The 16,618-nt window shown below is 44.3% G+C and overlaps 1 protein-coding gene across 2 annotated transcripts in view; it reads right to left on the bottom strand.

Moving 5' to 3' along the window:
- The window catches only part of Gatad2b (GATA zinc finger domain containing 2B), an 82,271-nt gene extending 66,628 nt beyond the window's left edge, over positions 1-15,643 (bottom strand). Inside the window, exon 1 of one of the 2 annotated variants that reach the window (XM_008855269.2) lies at positions 15,401-15,643. The gene's annotated coding sequence lies outside the window, so the exon portion shown is untranslated. The remainder of the gene's footprint in view (positions 1-15,400) is intronic. The other variant, XM_029557504.1, reaches the window with a different exon arrangement.
- Positions 15,644-16,618: the final 975 nt, after the last annotated feature.

The raw sequence follows: 16,618 nt of genomic DNA, 5'->3' as shown, positions 1-16,618 counted from the left end.
AAAAGAAACAGAAAAGAAAAAAAATTAGATGAAGCTGGGAGTTGTGGCACAGCCCCGTAATCCCAGAGGTTGAGGCAAGAGGAATACTGTGAGTTAAGAAGTAAAAAGGAAGGAAGGAGGAAAAAAGCAAGAAAGAAATTAGGTGACAAATATCTAGTAACAGTAGCATGATACTCTATTTTCTCATATCCAGATAGTAACACTGAGAATGCTGGGTTATTGAAAAGAAGGTCAGAGGCAGGCAAAGACAGCTCAGCAGATAGTCACTTGCCACTATGCTGCTGACCTGAGCTCAATTCCCACATGGTGGAAGGGGAGAACCAACTCCTGAAAGCTGTCTCTGACTTCTTGGCACATACACACATATATACACACATAAATGTAAATAAGGTGAGAAGCCAGGCATGATGGTGCATGCCTATAATCTCAGCACTTAGAAGTCTGAAGCAGAAGAATGCAGAGTTCTAGGACAACCTGGCCTACATAGCAAGACAAATGCATTAAAAATAAAAAGAAGGAAAGAGACACAAAGTTTTTCAGAATAACCAGCAAAGAACAATGTGCTCAGTCTAGTCAGATCATGAAAAAATACACTAAGACAACACATCAACAAAACTCAGCAATAAAGTTAAAATGTCAGTTTCCAAAGGCGTCTTTACACAATTGATAGTTATAAACAGTTGGCCGGCAAGATAACTCAGTGGGTAAAAGCACTTGCCACACAAGCTTGGTGATTTGAGTTTGATCCTTGGAACCCATGGTAGAAAAAAAACTCCCAAAGTTGTCCCCACACAAGCCATGGCATATGTGCATTTGCGCGCGCGTGCGCACACACACACACACACACTATATACACACAAAAAATAATTTTTAAAATCATACTTTCCCCTTTTCATACTTTTTTGAACCATAAAATACCATTTATTAAATTCAGTGTTGTAATATCCTTAACCTAACTAAATCTAGAACAAAATAAAAAGTTGGGCATGATGGCACAGGCCGTGTTCCCAGCAAGTGAGAGCTGGATGCAGGAAGATCAACTCAAGATGAGCCTTGGCTACACAGAGTTCAAGGCCAGCCTGAGATACATGAGACCCTAACTCAAAGGAAACCAAAAATCTAAAACTAAAACCAACACCCCCCCAAAAAAGCAAAATAAAAAACTACAAGTCACACTAACTACAAACATTTTGAAGTTCAAATTTTTCTTGTTCTGTCTTGAGGCAAGGCCTCTGACTGACCCTTAACTCACCTCAAACTTGCATCAATCCTCCTGACTCTGGCTCTCAGGTACTGAGATTACAGGTATGTGCTTCCATACCTCCCTGATGAGTTTCTGTTTCTCTCTGCCCCCCTCCTTCCAACCAGCTAGTAACTAAATAACTATGAATAAGACAGGGCCTCACTATGTAGTCCTGGTTGGCCTGGAACGCATTATGTAGAACAAGCTAACCTTAAACTCAAGAGATCCACCTGCCTTTGCCTCCCAAGTGCTAAGATTAAAGACATGTGCCACTAAGCTTGACAAGATTTGTTTCACTTGTGTGTGTGTGTGTGTGTGTGTTTGTGTTATGTACTTGTGTGCAGGTGCCTGCAGAAACCAAAAGGTGTTGGGTACCCTGGAACTAGAGTTAGACAGTTGTGAACATCATGTGGGTAGGGGGAAGAAAACTCAGATCCTCTACAAGAGCAGCAAGTGCTGTTAACATCAGCACCATGTCTCCAGGCCTAGGTTTTATTATATTTATGGTATATGTAAAATAACTAATTAGATCTAGAACTCATATAAACCGCCACCATTTAGTATTCCTTAGAATCATCAAGGTTCTTCAAGATGCAATTGCTTTTTCCATATTTCCTATCAACTGCAAAACACAGCTGTAAAAGATCATTTTTCACCTACTCATACTCCTTGAAAGCTTTCAGATCAGTATTAAAGCATTATACAAAGTCAAATGGGGACTAGTCATCAAAGCAGAAAGTGAAGAGTTAAGTATCAATTTAAAATATTCTAATAGGCCGGGCGTGGTGGTGCACGTCTTTAATCCCAGCACTCGGGAGGCAGAGGCAGGTGGATCTCTGTGCTTTCAAGGCCAGCCTGGTCTACATAGGGAGTTCCAGGCCAGCCAGGGAGACCCTGTCTCAAAAAGACCAAATAAAAAAAACAAAAAACAAAACGGGGCTGATGACGGAGCTTAGTTGGTAGAGTGCTTGCCTAGCATGTATGAAGCCTTTGATATGATCCAAGCACAGCATAAATCAGGAGCAGTGGCACCTACTCTAATCCCAGTGGAGGCAAGATCAGAAATTCAAGGTCATCCTCAGGAGTTCAAAGACAGCCTGGGCTACATGAGACCCTATCTCAAAATAAAATACCTTTAAAAAGGCAAAACTGGGTCTGCAGAGATGGCTCAGTGGTTAAGAGCACTGGCTGTTCTTGCAGAGGACCCAGGTTTGCTTCCCAGCATCTACATGGGAGATAACCATCCAACGCCCACTCTGACCTCTGCAGGCAGTGAATGACATGAGTGCACCTATCTGCATGCAGGCAGTACACTCACATGCATAAAATAAAAAAATAATAAATATCAGTCGGGTGTGGTAGCACACGCCTTTAGTCCCAGCACTCAGAAGCAGGCAGATCTCTGTGAGTTCAAGGCCAGCCTGGTTTACAGGCCAGCTGGGGCTACAGGGAGACCCTGTCTCAAAAGACCAAAAAAAAAATAAATTTTTTAAAGTATCAAAAATAATTTTTTAAAGGCAAAACTTTGGGGTCAGAGAGATGGCTCAGAAGTTAAGACCACTTACTCCTCTTACAGAGGGCCCCAGTTTGATTCCCAGCACCCACATGGTGGCACAACTGTGACTCCAGTTCCAGAAAATCTAACATCTCTTTTGGCCTCTGCAGGCACCGCATGTACATGGTGCATTTACATTCAGGAAAACACTCATACACATAAAATATAATTTTTTTAAAAGAGGGAAAAAAAAAGCCTCATATACTATAACTCCTATTAGTTCAAGGATTTTCTAGACAACTTGTCCATGGCAGTAGCAACAAGTCCTTCCAGAGCAATACTTGTACACACGTGCAAAAACACATATCACATACACACAAAAAAAACTAAAGCATTGCCTTACACAAAGGTGTTCAACAAATAAGTTTATTTTTGTGCATGTGGTATATGTGTGTGAATTCACTCATTTCTACACATGTAGACACCAGAGGTATCAGGTGTCTTCCTCTATTACTCTACCTTACTGTCTGTGACAGAGTTGCTCAATAAACCTGGACCTTATCATTCAGCCAGGCTGGCTGGCCAACAAGCTTCTAGGATATACTTGTCTCTGTACCTCAAGCACTGGATATAGATGCATGCCACAATACACAGACAGCCATCTAAACGCAGTGCACAGCAAGCACTTTACCATATCTATCTCCCCAGCCCAAATGAGTTACATTTTTCAAAATTCCTTTGGTGGGGAAGGGCTGGAGAAAGGGCTAAACTGTTAAGAGTGCTTGGGAAGATCTGAATTCAATTCCCAGCACCCGCACGCCTTTGATCCCAGCACTCTGGAGGCAGGGGCAGGTGGATCTCTGTGAGTTCAAGGCCAACCTGGTCTACATAGTGCATTCCAAGCCAGCGGGGGCTACAGTGAGACCCTGTCTCAAAAAAAATTAATTCCTTTTACATTTTAAAGTTATAAAACTGCGGGCTGAAGAGATGCTCAACAGTTAAGAACACTGGCCGTTCTTGCAGAAGACAGGTTCAAATCCCAGCACCCACACAGCAGCTAACTACTGTCAATAACTCTAGTTCCAGGGGATCCAGCAGCCTCTTCTGTTCTCCGAGGCACTGCACAACATGGGTGCACTTACCTACATGCAGGCAATACATGCATACACATAAAAGTAAAAATAATGAATAAAAAAAACTTTTTTGGTCTCTTTTGAGACAGGGTCTCTTTGTAGCCCCAGCTGTCCTAGAACTCACTATGTAGACCAGGCTGGCCTTGAACTCACAGAGATCCGCCTGCCTCTGCCTCCCGAGTGCTGGGATTAAAGGCTTGTGCCACCATGCCCAGTTCAATTTTTTTTTTGGGGGGGGGTCTTTTTGAGACAGGGTCTCCCTGTAGCCCCAGCTGTCCTGGAACTCACTGTGTAGACCAGGCTGGCCTTGAACTTACAGAGATCCACCTGCCCTGCCTCCCAAGTGCTGGGACTAAAGGTGTACACCACCACGCCCAGCCAATTTCTTTTTAATTTTGTATATATATATATATATGGTGTACTATATGCATATGCGTGCAGGTATATGCACATGCGTGTGCATGTAGAAGCCACAGACTGACATTGGGTGTCTTACTCTATCACTCTCACCTTACTTTTGAGACAGGGTCTCTCAGTTTTTAAAAGATTTATTCATTTTATTTATTTATTTTGGTATTTTTGAGACAGGGTCTCCCTGTAACCCCACCTGGCCTGGAACTCACTATGTAGACCCGGCTGGCTTCAAACTCACAGGGACCCACCCGCTCACGCAGCAGAGTGCTGGGATTACAGGCGTGCACCACCACGCCCAGCTCATTCATTTCAGGTGTATGCATGGATGCCTACATATATGTATGCATACCATGTGCCTGCAAATGCCAGTAGAGGCCAGAACAGTGTGTTGGGGCCCCCTGGACCTGGAGTTACACCCAGTTGTGAAGATGCCAGATATGGGTGCTGAGAAGAGAACCTCAGCCTACTGCAAGAGCAGCAAGTGCTCTTAACCACTGAGCCATCTCTCCAGTCCTTACAGGTCTCTTAATTAACTGTTGACAAGACTGGCTGACAAGGGAGTTCCAGAAATCCTTTTGTCTCTGTTTCCCAAGGTTCTGGGGTTACAGACACAAGGTGCCATGGTTAACTTTTATTTGGGTGCTGGAAATCTGAACACAGGTTCCTCATGCTTGTGCTGCAAGCAACTCTACACACCGACCTTTCTCCTAAGACCCTGCAACAATTTTTAATGAACTGGAATTTATGCAAAGTCTTTAAAACTGCCATGATAATAATGATGATAATCAGAAGTATGCGACATTGATGAATGAGGAAATGAACCAAATACATTACAGAAGAGTACTTATGGCTTCAATGATATACAGTTCCTTTAATAGGAACTTTTTTCTCTTTTCTTTTTGATTTGTTGTTGAGATGGGGCTTATATAGCCCAGGCTAGCCTCAAACTCTGATGACTTTACAGTCCTCTACCACCAAGACCAATTTTAAGTGGTACTGGGGACTAAACCCAGAGCACCAAATGGGCTACATGGGGAAAGGGGAGGGTTTTGAGCTGGGGAGTAAGTTGAAACAGTAAATAAAGTACCTGCCATGCAAGCATGACGACCTGAGTTCCAATCCCCAGCACCCATGCAAAAGTTGAGCCAGAAGTGGCAGAGTACATCTTAAATCCTGGCCTGGGGGGAGGGGGTATTGGAGCTCACCAGTCAGCCAGGGTCAGTGAAAGACCCTATCTCAAAATATAAGGTGGAGATTGATAAAGGAAGACACCCAATGTAGACCCCCAGCCAAAACATTGCCATACTGTACACATGTGCATACACCCACATGAATATGTATATACACTACACATGTATGTACACAAACAGATACATCTTTAATATATCTAAAAGTTGTGAGAAAAAGGCTGAAGAGATGGTTCAGCAGTTAAGAGCACTTACTGCTTTTACAGAAGTTTGGTTCCCAACACCCACATCTAGCAGCTCACAAATGCCTGTTAACTCTAGCTCTGGGGGGATTTGACAGCTCTAGTCTCTGAGGGCACCAGCATTCATGTATCAACATGCAGAAAGACAGATACACACACATACACAAATACACTTATGCTGGGCATGATTGCACACGCCTTTAGTCCCAGCACTCAGGAGGCTGAGGCAGGCCTATCTCTGCAAGTTTGAGGTCAACCTGGCATACATAGCGAGTTCCAGGCCAGCTGGGGCTACAGGGAGACCCTGTCTCAAAAAGACCAAAAAATAAAAAATAATATACACTTATTTTTTCTTTTTTTTTTTTTTTTTTGTTTGTTTGTTTGTTTGTTTTCAAGACAGGGTCTTCCTGTGGCTCCAGCTGGCCTGGAATTCACTATGTAGAACAGGCTGTCCTCAAACTTACAGAGATCCATCTGCCTCTGTCTCCCAAGTGGTGGGATTAAAGGCATGTGCCACTACATCTAGCTACACACTTTTTCATTGGTCTTTTTGAGACAGGGTCTCCCTGTAGCCCCAGCTGGCCTGGAACTCACTATGTAGACCAGGCTGGCCTTGAACTCATAGAGATCCACTTGCCTCTGCCTCCCCAGTGCTGGGACTAAAGGCATGTGCCACCACGCTTGGCCATATACTTTATTTAAAAAATAAAAAAAAAATAATAAAAAGCTGGGCCTGGAGAGAGAGCTCAGCAGTTAAGAGCACTGACTGCTCTTGCAGAGGACCCAGGTTTGGTTCCCAGCACCATCATGGCGGTTAACAACTGTCATTAACTCCAGTTTCAGAGGATACCGATGCCCTTTTCTAGCCTCCACAGGCATTTCACAAACAGATGCACTTACATGCAGGCATGCACTTACACTCAACGCATAAAATTTAAAAAAAAATAAAATAAAAGTTGTAAAGCAGAGCATAGTGGCACATACCTCTAATCCCAGCACTCAGGAGGCAGAGGCAATTAGATCTTTGTGAGATTGAGGCCAGCCTAGTCTACAAAGCAAGCTCTAGGCTAGCTGGGGCTATATAGTAAGACCCTGTCTCAAACAAAGTTATGAGGAAAGTTCAGCTGTATCTAACACAAAGTAACAATTATAGGGTGCCTGACAGTTTATAAAACACCTCTACATGCACAATCTTATTAATGTAGAAACCTAGTGAAATTGACAAAGTAGTAGTCCTCATTTCTAAGTTTAGGAAACTTAAAGACCTCAAGTGACCCAACCAAGGTCACAAATTGGAAGAACTAATACACCATCATCACTTCTGACCAGGCATCTTCTATAACTATGTAGCATTTTCTCAACAAGGTTGTTCATGTATGTAGCCCCAGCTGTCCTGGAACTCCCTATGTAGACCAGGCTGGCCTTGAACTCACAGAGATCCGCCTGCCTCTGCCTCCCAAATGCTGGGATTAAAGGTGTGCACCACCACGCCCAGCTTAAAATATTTTATTTATTATCTTTATTTTTTGTGTATGAGTGTATTTCCTGCATGTATGTGAGTGCACCCATGTCATGCAATGCTTCGGAGGTCAGAAGGACAGTTCACAGCCTCCACGTAGGTTCTGGGAATCGAGCCCAGGTCCTCTGCAAGAGCAGTCAGTGCTCTTAACCACTGAGCCATCTCTCCAGCCCCACAAGCACTATTTATAAAGAACAGTGAGATCAAAGAACATGAATTTAAACCTTCATGGGTAGGAGAGGGCAGCATTTGAGACAAGATTTAGAAACTTATCTGAGAATTAAAAATTGTATTTGCTCAGTAAAGAAAAGAACAGACTGAACAGAAAAGCAAAGATCAAGATACTAAAGGGCCTTGAATATTATGCAAGTTTAAATTTTTTTTTTTGTCTTTTTGAGACAGGGTCTCCTTGTAGCCCCAGCTGTCCTGAAACTCACCATGTAGACCCAGCTGGCCTTGAACTCACAAAGATCTGCCTGCCTCTGCCTCCCAAGTGCTGGAACTAAAGGTATGCACCACCACACCCAGCACAAGTTTAAATTTTATCTTTTTTTTTTTTGTCTTTTTGAGACAGCATTTCCCTGCAGCCCCAGCTGGCCTGAACTTGCTATGTAGACCAGGCTGACCTTGAACTCACAGAGATCCGCCTGCCTCTGCCTGTAAATAAACATCTTTAAAAGGAGAGAGAGACGTGACAATGATACCCACATTTCTGGCTTAGATGACTCATTGACTCACGATAGGGAAAAAAATAAATATGGGAGTGTTATGTTTCATTTACCAGTGGAATTTAGAGGTAGATATGTCTACCACTCAGCATACAGATGGAAACAGAGCTGGGGTTTAAGAGGGATGTGATAATTTACATGAATATACATTTTCAGTAATTAAATATTTATGATTTCAATGGGAAGACATTTTATCATTATATCATTTAAAGTTTCTAAAATATTTTGTAATCCTACATTATATTTATCACATTTTATTTTTTACTGTAAATAAAATACTTGAGTATTAATTATATATCAGATATTGTAAAGAACTAAACAAAATACAAAGAAAAGGATATAAATTCATGTCTTCAAAAACCTTGCCATAGGAGGGAAACCAATAAGCAATAAATGTAATACATAAATACTAAGTTGTTAAGTGCTTTGGAAAAGAAAACAGAGCAGGGAAGGACTGCTAGGAGTGAGTGAGGAATAGGAGTTAAAGGTAAGAGTTTTAAAGAGTTAGAAAAACTAGACAAGGTGGTGCGCACCTTAATTTAAGCATTTAGGAGGTTGAGGCAAGAATCAGAAGCTCAAGGTCATCCTCACTTCCACAGTAAGTTTAAGGCCAGTATGGGATATCTATGACCCTGTCTCAAAAAATAAAAAGGGAGCTAATGAGAGAGCTCAGCAAGTAAAGGGGCTTGATGTACAAGCCTGGCAACCTAAACTTAATCCCGAAATCCACAGAGGGAGAGAGAGGCTGGGTGTGGTGTGCATACCTTTAATCTCAGCACTCTGGGGACTCAGGTAGACCAATCTCTGAGAATTTGAGGCCAGCCTGGTCTACATGGTAAATTCCAGGCAAGCTGAGGCTACAGGGAGACCTTTGTCTCAAAAAAATTAAAGAACAAAGGAAGAGATGGAAGAAGGGAGGGAGGGAACTGACTACAAAGTTATCTGACTTACACACACTGAGACATGTATCTAAATACAAACACAATAATAATAATACCAGGACTGGGTTCCTAGCATCCACATGGCATCTATAACACCATTCTGTAAATCTAGTTCCAGGGCATCTGACCCCCTCTCCTGACCTCCTTGTATACCAGGCACATATGTTGTACACTTACACACATGCAAGCAAAACATTTATACACATAATTGTTTTTCAAACTTAAAAAAGAAAAACAATTTAAAAATAAATGAATAAAGAGGTAGAAATAAGGCCTCACTGAAAAGGTAACATTGAACCAGGAATGGTGGCTCACATCTATAATCCCAGTACTTGGAATGCTGAAACAGGAGGATCACCACCAGTTTAAGGCCAGCCTGGGCTACATGAGTTTGGATTAGAATTCAACACTGTTTTTTTTTTTAAAAAAAAAAAAAAGCAAGGCTTGCTTTGAAAAAAAAAAAAAATACAGGAAGCAGAGGCAGTTGGATCTCTGTGAGTTCCAGGCCACCCTGATGTACAGAGGGAGCTCTAGCCAGGACTACCCAGTGAGAGCCTTTCTCAGAAAGAAAAGAAAATAATAACATTTAAACAACTATTTGAAAGCGATAAGAGCAATTAACTGTATTATCTTAGCATAGAAAATGAGTTGTTTTCAGATAAGCACGCATCTCAGCACTTGGGAGGCTGAGGTGGGAGGATTAGGAGTTCCAGGCCATGTGGGCTATGTGGCAAGTCTCAAACAAACAAATCATGACTGGTACAAAAAAAGCTACAATAAGAGTGTGAGTGGGGTTAGAGATATTGCTCAGTTGTAGAGCACTTGCCTCACATATAGAAGGTCCTGGTTCCACGCCTACCATCACCACCATAAATAAATAAAAAACAAAATAGGAGCTGGAGAAATGGCTCAGGGGTAGAGAGTACTGACTGCTCTAACAGAGGATCCAGGTTAGAGTCCCAGCACCCACACGTCGCTAACAGCCATTCACAACTCCATAATGCCCTCTTCTGACCTCTGTGAGCGTGAGCACTACACAGTATGGATGCACCTACCAACATGCAGGCAACACATTCATACACATAAAAATTTTAAAAAGTGTGATGGTATACTCAAGGAGTAAATCTCTGTTTAACATGAAGGGTAAGGAGAAGAGGTAGAAGGCAGAATGTGTATCATTTAAGGATTGACTCACCCTCAGAGAATGGGAATTCAAAAATTAACACCCTTACCCAAAGTCACCAACAGCTAGCTACCTTCTAGAGTCTCTATACCTATGCTTCACTGTTTCTCAATGGCACTTATTAGTCTATCCTTCCCTTCCAAAGCATACATCTTTACACTCTCAAAGCTAACTATAAATATTGTTAAGCCCTCCAGTTAACATTTACAATTCCTCAGAATCCTATTAGGAATTTATTATTCCTGGTGCCCAATACAAATTCTCCTTATGTTCCAATCCACATTTTGGAAGATTACAAATTCTACACACCACCACCACCAAGACAACATCAAGAAAGCTTTGATCGGGAATCTTAAAGTAAGTCTGGTTCAAGTAATGGTAACATGAATTATCTAAAAAAAATTGTGTACCAGTCAAGTGTAAAAACTTAGAGAAGGGTTAGCCGGGCGTGGTGGCACAAGCCTGTGGTCCCAGCATTTGGGAGGCAAGGCAGGCGGATCTCTGTAAATTCAAGGCCAGCCTGGTCTACATAGTGAGTTTCAGGACAGCTGGGGCTACAGGGGAGACCCTGCTTCAAAGAGACAAAAAAGACACACACAAAACCAAACAAAACAACTTAGAGAAGGTTTCAACACAGAATTATCATTTTCCTTAATTTCCTTAGAAGTCAATATTGAAAACAAATTGCATGAGGGCAAACACACCTGTAATCCCAGGACTTGAGAGGCCAAGGCAGAAAAATTAGAAGTCCCAAACCATCCTGGATTATGTAGCAAGATTCCAGCTCAAAAAACAAAATAAGGGCATGGTGGCACACACCTTTAATTCCAGCACTCTGGGGGCAGAGGCAGATGGATCTTTGTGAGATTGAGGCCAGCATGGTCTACACAGTGAGTTCCAGGCCAGTCGGGACTAGAGGGAGACCGTGTCTCAAAAATAAACAAACAAGGAAGCAAGCCAGGCATGGTGGCAAACATCTTTAATCTTAGCACTGGAAAGGCTAAGCAGAAGCATCACACTTGGAGTTCAAGGCCAGCCTGGGCTACACTAAGAACCTGTCTCAAATAAACAATTAAGTTCACATGTTGCCAGATGTTTCTGCAATTACTACAACTCTTTGATATCTGGTTTGAACTTTTTTACTTCAAAAGAAACAAGGTATGTGTTTTTCATCTGTTACTGTTGACACTATAAATCCAAACTTTGTGTGTGTGTGTGTGTGATAGTGTCCCACTATGTATCCTTGGAGAGCCTCAATCTCACAGAGATCTCTGCCTTTGGAGAGCTGGGATTAAAGGCATGCACCACCTCACCAACCCCATAGCCCTAAGCTCTTGATAGCTTCTGTCCAGCTATAGACAACCTACGGCAGTAACAAAAGTTAGGAAATTTTGAGGGAAACTACACATTACAGAGTGACTGTCTAATAAATACCTCAGAAGATCATTGTTAAGTCTTAATGACCATGGGTCAGTCCTCTCCTGTTGCATGAACTCAAGTTGTATGGGAATGTCTCAAATTTCCACAGAGAAGGTAAAAGGGCATGAGGAAGGGTCTACTTCAAATCAGATTCTTCTCCAGAGGCTTTTATCACTTGCTACACAGAGAAGGATTTCTGCTCTCCAATTCTGAAGGACCAAGGTACCCAAGAATATGTATAGAAAAAGCTTCAGAAATTACTGACAAACCAGAACAGGAGCTTTCTCCCCTAAAACCAGTCTTTTTCACAAAAACAAATTCTCTTCCCATGCTTAGCCAAAGCAAGAGAACTGCAACTTTGTGTGGCATTGTGTGATACGTTGGCTTTTTCCTAAGCAATAGGGTGGACAGCTTTATGCTAGAAATGAGGGTGGTTTTCTTCTTCCTCTTTCCCTCCAAACTACCTCACGAAATGTCTGGTATTGTGTCTTGATATGAAGCAATTTAAGTCATGCAAAGGTTTGGAAAACAAAGTCCCTTGGACCCAGGCATGGCTCAAATCTTACAATTTCTCTAGCAGTTGTTTTAATCAACCAAACTGGTCTGGCTTTTCTCAATGAACCAAGCAACATGAGCCTTCTGAATTAAGTGCAGGAGGGCTGCTTGTCAGCATGTCTCCTAATAAGATGGTTAACATGGAAAATGCTCTAGAGTCTAGAAACCAGCACAGCACAGCTGTTGTTTCCTATGCAGCTAGGGGGGGGGGGGGGGGAGAAGAAAGAAAAATCAGTAAACTGAAATAATATGACACATGTAACTCACTGCTTAGAACAAGGACAAGCCGGGCATGGTGGCACAGGCCTTTGATCCCAGCACTCAGGAGGCAGAAGCAGGTGGATCTCCAGGAGTTCCAAGGCCAGCCTGGTCTACATAGTGAGTTCCAGGACCAGGACAGTTGGGGCTATAGGGAAACTGTCTCAAAAAGAGCCCCCCCCCCAAAAAAAAAACAAGGATGAGAGGCTGGAGAGATGATGCCTCAGCAGCTAGGAGCACTGGCTGCTCTTGCAGAGGACCTGAGTTTGTTTGGTTCCCAGCACCCACATGGTGGCTAAACAACTGGTTGTAGCTCCAGTTTCAGGGGATCCAACACCCTCTTCAGGCCTCTGTAGGAACCGCAAATGTGGGTGCTACAAATGTATACTTCTATACATGCAGGCAAAACACTCATATACATAAGATAAAAAATTTTTTTAATGTTTTAAATAAGTAAAACAAGGATGAATCTAGGGGTATCAGCATACGATTAAATACTTTTATGATCACACTGACACCCCTTCCACCCTGCCGTTTTCTGAACCCAATCTAGAGGGTTCAGTTGGGCCTAATGGAACCAAAAAAGGTGGGCAGGGAGACAAAAGGAGAAGAAAACACACAAGCTGGGGGTGGGGGTGTTGTTAAACAGGGTCTCTTGTAACCCAAGCTGAGCTCCTAAGTGGATGTGTAGCTAAGGATGACCTTGAACCCCTGATCCCCCTGCTCTGGATAATACTTTGAGACAGGGTCTGAGTATCCCTGGCTGGCCTGGAACTCACTATGCAGTCCAGGCTGCCTGAAATTCAACAATCCTCCAACCTCAGTTTCTCCAGTGTTGGGACTGAGCCCAACAACACACAGGCTTTTGAAAGTACTTTAAAGTTGTGAGGTTCAGAACAAATTATTCCTACATCTCTCTCCTAGCACCCTGTGGCCCTATGCTTAAACACAGAAGTAAAAGTTACCGCCAGGACTTACATTGGAGAGCTGATCAGGGAAACAGGATAACATTGTTTCTAGACAAGTATTTGAATGTAGCCTCTATTCAGACCTAATTGAGACTACATCTAAACAGGAAGTTAATAGACATCACACACAGGGGAAGCAAACCACAGTGCCATAAAGATGGATGCTGCTGTCAAGCACAAATTACTCTCACCTCATCAAAATATTCTCAACTAAGAACAGAATAGGTAGAACATAAGCCTATAAAACCTCATCTCTCCTCAAGCTAGGTCATTCAACCTACAGATCCAACCCTCTGATTCCTTCTGCTTAATACTTATCTCCTTCCATGATGACTTATACTGAATATATACCATCAGCCTCACAGGACCAATGTTTGCCATGGATTATTCTTCAAACTATCTGCTTAAAAAGCTCAAGGGAAGTCTATGCCTGACCTAGCCCACAGTTATGTTTCCAACAGATATGGGTGTTCCCTCAAAATGTGCTGAACCTTACCACACCACCACTTTAACACCTCCAGAAGTTGCCTACTTACCAATACAAAAATGCTACTACTCTAAGGCTTATCAAGATTGCTCCTACAACAAAATTATGAGTCAAAGTAGTTATCAGACTTCAAGGAAGAATTTAAGACCATGTGTCAAAGAAAGAGCAATGAAGAAAGCACTCAACTCCCAACCAGGATCATCTCCAACATGCAGACATCATACTGCTGCCAGAAAACATCAGCCACGTGCTGTCAGAGAGACTGGATAGGTGGAGGTCAGAGGGGGAGGGAATGTCTCTTTTCATTTTGTACCATTCATTCATTGTCTATTCAAAAGTTTTTAGAGAAAAGAAAATACCCCCACAACTACAAAAGCACCAGCTCCTCTTCAACATACATAGGTCAAATTATTTACTCAGTCACTACTAATCCCAATCTTTTGCAGACTAGCATGAAAACGCTGCTCCCTTTCCTAAAATAGATTATTCCCATCTTTCCCACACATAAAAAACCCTCGAAGTAATCATTTATCAGATGAGAAACCGGTTCTCAAGAGGTTACCGTATTCTTCAGAAGTGAACACAGAAACTGACAGCTAACTTCAGAACCCACAGGCTACCCACCACTGATGCCTCCATCTCCACCTCAGTGCCAGTCCTCTGAGCTGACATGTTTGGAGGGAATTGAGCGTTGGGGAAGAACTCAAAGAGGGTACCACACCTTTATGAAGCAAGGAAGCTGTCCCAGACTGCGAGAAGCATCTAAGCCTCCCACACTCGCAGGAATAACTAGTTCCCTAATGTAACCGAGAGCAGGGAGGTAAAAAGTACTCAAGTCTGGTTTTGTTGGGAAGGGTAAGTTCTAGCTCCATCAACCTTTCAGGAACTGAACTGGGAAAACAGACCTAGTGTGTCCCAGAAGCCCAGCTGAGAAAATGGGTGCTTTAGGCGCTACAGAAGGTAAGTAACCCACACAGGCCAAGACAATTCCCTTTTCTTACGGAGGGTGAGGGAACCGTGGACGACGAAATAAAGGGGTAAGGCTCTGCACTCTGGATCCTTTCCCCTAAATAAAGACAATTCTTCTGCGCTTCCTCCACCCTTAAGGATCCCCCATCCTTAGTCCCATCCACCGTCAAACACAAGACAGTGCAGGGAGCGGCCCCCGCACCCTGAGGGCAGCACTGGGGGCGGAGAGTTAAAAAAACGGGGGTGGGGGGGCGCTTGAGAGGAAAAGAGGGGAGCATGGCGGGCATGAGGTAGTGAGTGAAAGAGGGGATGGCTGGGGAAATGGGGCGCCGGGGAGTGGAGAAAGAGTCAAAGGAGAAGAAACGAAGGGACACGAGTCGGGTCGCGCGAGGCCGAAGTCAAAGACCGGGGAGCGCGCGCGGAGGGGGAGGGGAAGAGGTGAAGGGGGAGCGCGAGGCGGGGGCGCGCGGTGCCGGGCTGGGGGAGGGGACGCAAGGCGGGGGCGCGCGGGCGGGCGTCGGCTCGCGGGCGCTTCCCCTCCCCCCAGCCCTCCACCTTTCCCTTCCCCCACCGCCGCCTCCCAGCCTCGCTCCCTTCCGCGCTCCTCACCGCCCCCGGGCGGGCTGGCGGCCAGGCTGGCCTAGGCCAGAGCTCCTCACCTGGCAGTGGCGGTATAACTCCCAACTAGCTCGCCTCCTCAGGCGGCGACGGACGCGTCGAAAACGGAGGAGGCGACGGCACAGTGGGATCCGGACCCGACTGACGGGTCCAGGAGCGGGGTGGGGGAGGGGGGCGGGCCGGACCGGGGCGGGCAGGCGGAGCAGACACTGCAGTACAGACGGGGGCAGAGGCGGCGGCGGCGGCTGCACCGGCGGCGGCGGCACCACACAAACAAGGACGCTGATTGGGCAGCTGCCAAGCGCCTCGACTCCGCCTTACCCACACGCCACGACGCCCATTGGAGGACCTTAGCCGGCTACCCGCCCTCTTCTTGTTGTTTCTACCAATAGAAAACGGGACACCGAGACTTTGCCCCACCCTTGAGGAGCGAGTGGCTGGAGAAGTGATGATTGGCGTACATGGTACCCAATCATAAATGGAGGAGGGGGATGGTCTAGCGGGGGCGCGTTAATGGGTACCTCGGCCAGTCCCAGACACATCCGGGTCTTCGACAGCCCATTAAGTGTCGGGGGTCAAAAAATCGCTTCAGGCTGCAACTTTACCTTGGAGACGTTTTGGTCCCCAGGCAGCCTCCGTACCCTCCACTCTCTCAAAACCCGGATTCCCCTTTGGCTAGCTCTCTCATTCCTTTCACTTCTAAAGATGGAGACTGGGGACGGCGCTGGGCTCTGCATTTGGGTGGCCGTTTCATCGTGACAGAATTCAAGAATTTAGCGATAGAATAGCTTGGTGCTTGGGCCTGGCCGTCTTTTTAGGGTGTGGCCTACCTCGGTCTGCCTAAGGCCCTGGGCTTCCTCGTGTTCTTCTACCTCTGCTTGGTCCTGTGTGACTTGTACAACAGCAGACAAAATAAACAGCTAGCTAAATTTACTGAGAAATTATGGTGTCCATAGACTAAGCGTCTTCTCCTGGGATCTGATCTTTTAATGGTCACAGTGAGGATACAATCTCCCACTCGACTGCCAGCTCAAGGCCCTGCTTCCCTTGCATTCAGCGTTTCTAGAGCACTTAACACAAGTATTTATTTATTTATTTATTTATTTATTTATTTATTTATTTATTTATTTGCGCCTTAGGATGAGGACTAAGTATCACGAAAATCAGCATGTTGAAGGAATAATAGCTTTGGGGGAAGAAGAGGCTGTGCCAGGCACTGCTGAGAGAATTGTATGCATTTTTAGCCCCTCATAACTCTG

Source organism: Nannospalax galili, unplaced genomic scaffold, assembly GCF_000622305.1.
Source record: "Nannospalax galili isolate Female #2095 unplaced genomic scaffold, S.galili_v1.0 scaffold591, whole genome shotgun sequence".
Lineage (NCBI taxonomy): Eukaryota > Metazoa > Chordata > Mammalia > Rodentia > Spalacidae > Nannospalax > Nannospalax galili.
The sequence above is the reverse complement of the archived record's forward strand: the minus strand, read 5'-3'. Positions and strand labels throughout refer to the sequence as shown.